A 4,788-nucleotide genomic window follows, 5' to 3' on the forward strand; every position below is an offset into this window, starting at 1 on the left:
CCGCCCGTCTCCCCAAGCCCTCAGCCTTACAATAACATCTATTTTGAACACCTCATTATGCTCCCATGTTCTGTTTGTGCCAATAAATCAAAGTGAAGAAGTAATCCAGCAGATGCTAAACTGTGAAGAAGTTGCGGAAGAACAGCGGCAACAAGTAAACAAACCRTGTGGAGATTTGATGTCTCGAACAAATCGTTTTCTCTAAGTGCAGTCCCACAGCAGTGCTGACAGATGTGGCCTATTTACCTTCCTCTCACTTGGCCTGAATCCACCGTTACCCCTTGTGGCTGTTGCCGGCTTCTCGGGCTTTGCAGATATGTGTACACTGCACCGCGCTCACTCAGGAGCCGATACTTCTCCCTATTTCAATTTCCGAGGGATTATCGGTAACAATACATGTTCTCAACAGCTATGCAAAGTTTCTCTGCTCACCTCCTTCACTGCGTTTCCTCCTTCTTCATCCAAACAAAAAAGCACGAACTCCAAAATGTAACTTACGGATGTTTCAAGCAGGAATTTATGATTTGTTCCTTTTAGATGTTTGCTTCATTTCTCTTAATGTGTAAGAGTAAAGAAATTGTTTATATACTTTCAGATTAGGACGGATGCTAATCTCTAATGCTTTTGAATGTAGCATTAGTGTGGCRTGTTAAAAAAGGGGGCAAAAAAGATAAAGAAGCCTTCCATGGACACAGCATGCAACCTTGATGTAGCGGGCAAGACCACGGGGGTTTCTTAGACACAGATAGCCTACACGCTCATGAATAAAACAAGGGGTTTAGGGGGCTTCCTGTGCAGCTAATTCACAGTGCCGAGTTTCCAATCTGTTTTTATGGTACTTGGGCAGAACAATTTCTCTTCCCCTGCTTCAGGGCTGCATACAGCACAGAGAGCAGATTTTCAGGAGCTCACACAGGGATAGTAATTTACCATAATCAGCCATTGTGCACTAGTGAGTTTGTACAAGATGAGACACATGATTCTCTGTGGTGTTTCTTCAATTTTATGCAAATAAACAAAGCAGCGCTGGTTTTGAATTTGCCCTTTGTTTCTGATGTGGAATGTAAGTGCCCAACTTAAATTTAATGTAGTAATTGTGTGTTTTACCTGAGCTCTTATGACCTTTTATTTATTTATTTATTTATTTATTTATTTATTTGCTTATTTTGGTATGCAGAGATCTTCAAATGAAATAATGGATAGCATCACTGCATCGCTTAGAGCTGAATCTTTTGTAAAAAAAAAAAAAAGCCTCCGACACATTTGCTATTTCTTATTTTTTTTCGCCACAATTAGCTGTTCTCCTCTATGTGAGTCCTGTTTGCCGACTCATTAACAGGCCCTGCTGGTTTCTCCTTCAGCGAGGGGAAGTTAAACAAAGCTCCACTCACACACAGCCTCTCCGCGGTGACAACAGACTCCAGACCCATTGCTGAACGCTGAGAAGTGAAGGGTCTGAGAAAACAAACCTCTGTGACACCCTTCACTCTCTTCTGCTCCAACGCTCGCTGCCAGCGTCCAAAACGGATCACTTGTGCMACGGGCAGCACAGTAATAACTGAAGAAACAAACTGCGGAGAGATAAAGCCACTAACCTTTAGATCTTAAATCAGACTCTTTATTTTTTCCCTTCAAGTTAAAGTCTAATTGCAATATTCCTTTTTGTTGCAACAAGCGATGGAGTTTCAAAATTTCAATGCTGTGGATAAGTAGCAAGTTAGATATGCAGAAGAGGAAGGCGGCACAGAGGCAGATGTATATATAGATATACTGTGTGCACATACAGTACACACAGATCCAAAGGGGCAAAGAGGAGCTAATTAAATGCAGACAGCGACTGTGTGGACTGGTGTACAGTGAAGCTGGGCCTCAAGCTGCCACAGCAACAGTTCATCTCGGCCAATTAGATGCTACATCAAAGCCGGGGTGGCCAGAAAAGCGGTGGGTTCAGAGATGATATTGTTGTGTGCAGGATCACCAATCAGCAGTGTCCCCTGCTGGGATGCGCCGCCGTTGAAGCTGCAGAGAGAGTCACCTGACTACAGATAGTACAGCCGAGGCCTCCCCGCCTGCTGTGTGATCTTCTCCTAATGTGGACGTCGCCGAGCCACAGGCCTCTGGGATGGAAGTGATGTTAAAAAAAATACACACATCTGATCTCCCAATAAGTTTCCTGTTCATCAGCGCTCTTTCTACCGGAGTATGTGCACGTTTGATCCTCACAGTGTGATGTAACCAAACTAATGATCAAAGGAACTACTTCTGCACAAAAATAAAAAAGTCATTACCACATAGCAGCTTTTTCTTTAGATTTTTGTAGTTGGCACAAGCAGGACATGAAGTGATTACCKTCCTACCACGTGAATGAACTTGCACAGTTCCAGATTTAATTGTCCACATTTGCACGTGTCCCTTTGCAAAGAACTTCAATGAGAAAACTGCCCTATAAATGACCTAAAACGATCATATTTCAGATGTTGTGCTGCTTTGCAGCTGAATGTCCAGGGTCGGTGCAGCTATGGTCCACTGTCCTGTAGCTTTAGATGTTTCCACGCTTCACCACACAATATGGAAATTATGGATCATTAACAGGCTCTCGTAGAACTGGATGACAAGCTATTAAAGTAATTTGTTTTGATCAAATGTTTTTTTGGAGCAGGAACGCATGTGAAACATGAGAACAGGTTCAGACGGATACATAGTAAGGTTACGAATTGTGATCTTAGCCCGAAATGAAACRCATTACCAAAAATGATTTATCACCATTACGATTTTAGGTAAATCCTGTAAAAAAACAAGTAAATAAATAAGAGGTTTTAGTTAGGAATGAATGAACACACAGTGATGCTCTGAGTGAGGCAGGAGTCAGTCCAGGACAGGTTTCCCAGGATTAGGAGGGGGTCAGGGCTGGAGTGCTGCCACTCTTCCTCTCAGCAGCCGAGCCACAGCTTCCTCATTATACCTGAGGAGTCGAAACATTACCCATGGTGCACTGGGGCCTCTGGAATAGACCCAACCCTTGCACCACAAGGGGGGTGGGGCGGAGCCATAATAGAACAATAAAATCAGTTTCAGTGCATCTTCAGATAGGTCGTTGATAAAATACTAAGTAATTCCAAAGAGCTGAAGAGGTTTTAAATTCCTACCTGGTTTGGGCTTCTCAAATTTACTCAAAGCACTTAAGAACACTTGCAGTTCTCTTCCTCTGTAATAAACGTGTCTCATGTCTGTCACTTTAGCATTTATGTGACAAAAACCCAACCTTCACAACACATAAAGTCATCCATTAAGCAGCTGCATCAGTAGATTTGTTAATTTGTTTCTTACTTATTTAGATATTTTCTCCCTGAGTGTTTTATAATTATAGATTGTGCAACGTTTGGGCCTGGCATGTTGATTATTGTCCAGCGTTTGAGAAAAAAAACTGTTGTCATTTAGATTATTAGAGCAGTTTAATATCTATTACTGGTTTCTAGTTGCCTGTAAATTAAGTAAAATCCATCTTCTGGGACAAATGAGAACTAAAATATTTGCAAAGAGGGAAGGGAATTATATGTTTGCATTTATTTAGCCCGAAGAGGGAAGTCTGCATGTGTCTGTCTGTATTGTTAGCAAAATATCTTCTGAATCACTGAGCAGATTTTAATGAAACTTCCAGAAACAAGTGACTTGGTTTACATCTACACCTGATTCAGTTTTGGAGTCAACATAATTCAAGCTGGTTGCTGCAACAAAGTAATCTTAGCAGCTACATTAATGTCTGTAACTCAGTCAGTTTTTCAGATATAAGATTAAAATTTTGTATTTGAGTAGCTGAGGCTGAGTTACAAACAATATTCTGAGTACAATACTTTTTTAGTTCTATGTTTAAAATAGTTTCCATTAATTATTAAAATCTACACAGAAGCCAACATTTCTTTAGGCTTTTAATCCTTCAGTTTTATAATATTAAGTATTGTACTATTTAAAATGCAAACCTAAAAGATAAACCTTTGAAAAGTTAGCAGTATGTAAGCACAAGATGAGTTCAGTAAAAACTGAGGGGATTATCAGGACCACTAACGGAGAACAGAGCCATCTAGTGTTTGCTCTCAGACCCAACCTTTTTACTGGACGGCAAAAAGCACACTGACCAATTCATCTTTGCACTTTTTTGCATACTTCAATGCCAAACAAAATGACATTAATCTTACGGTTTATTGTGGAAGAAAACACGCAGAGAAGTTTAATCCTAATTTAATCCCTCGTGGCTGCTGTGTTCACTGTGGTGTTGGTGAGACTTTTGGTGTTGGATTTAAACAGAGCAATAAATAAATAAGTTGAGTAAAAAATAAATAAATACATTTTCTTCATAAACTTTTTTTTCTTTTTTTTTACTGAGGGAAGCCGTGTAATTCATATCTTGGGTAAGGGTGCCCCCATCTGGCCGTCAGCTGACTAGAGTTTCCTGATTTTTGTGAAGCTGTTCCCTTGTTCCTTTTAGTTCCTCCTCCTCTATCAGCTGCTCTTTGGTTTTTATTCTGAGAGTTAATTGTTAGATAATACAGGTTGACTTCCTTTACTGGATTTGAAATGTCATGAGGTATTTCAATTTCTTCGTCGATACGACATATTTTACTTTAAAATGATGCTAAAACACAAAACTAAACTATTCCACTCTTTAGTGCTTTTTGTTTTCCCCACAGCTTTAGGTTTCATGCAGCAACAGTTGTTTTGTGGGAATTGTCTGTGTTGTTTAGGATGAAATACTGGCGTTGATGTGCTGCTGTGAAAAAAAAAAAATATATA

This window comes from Austrofundulus limnaeus, unplaced genomic scaffold, assembly GCF_001266775.1.
Source record: "Austrofundulus limnaeus strain Quisiro unplaced genomic scaffold, Austrofundulus_limnaeus-1.0 Scaffold2, whole genome shotgun sequence".
In the NCBI taxonomy this organism is placed as follows: Eukaryota; Metazoa; Chordata; class Actinopteri; order Cyprinodontiformes; family Rivulidae; genus Austrofundulus; species Austrofundulus limnaeus.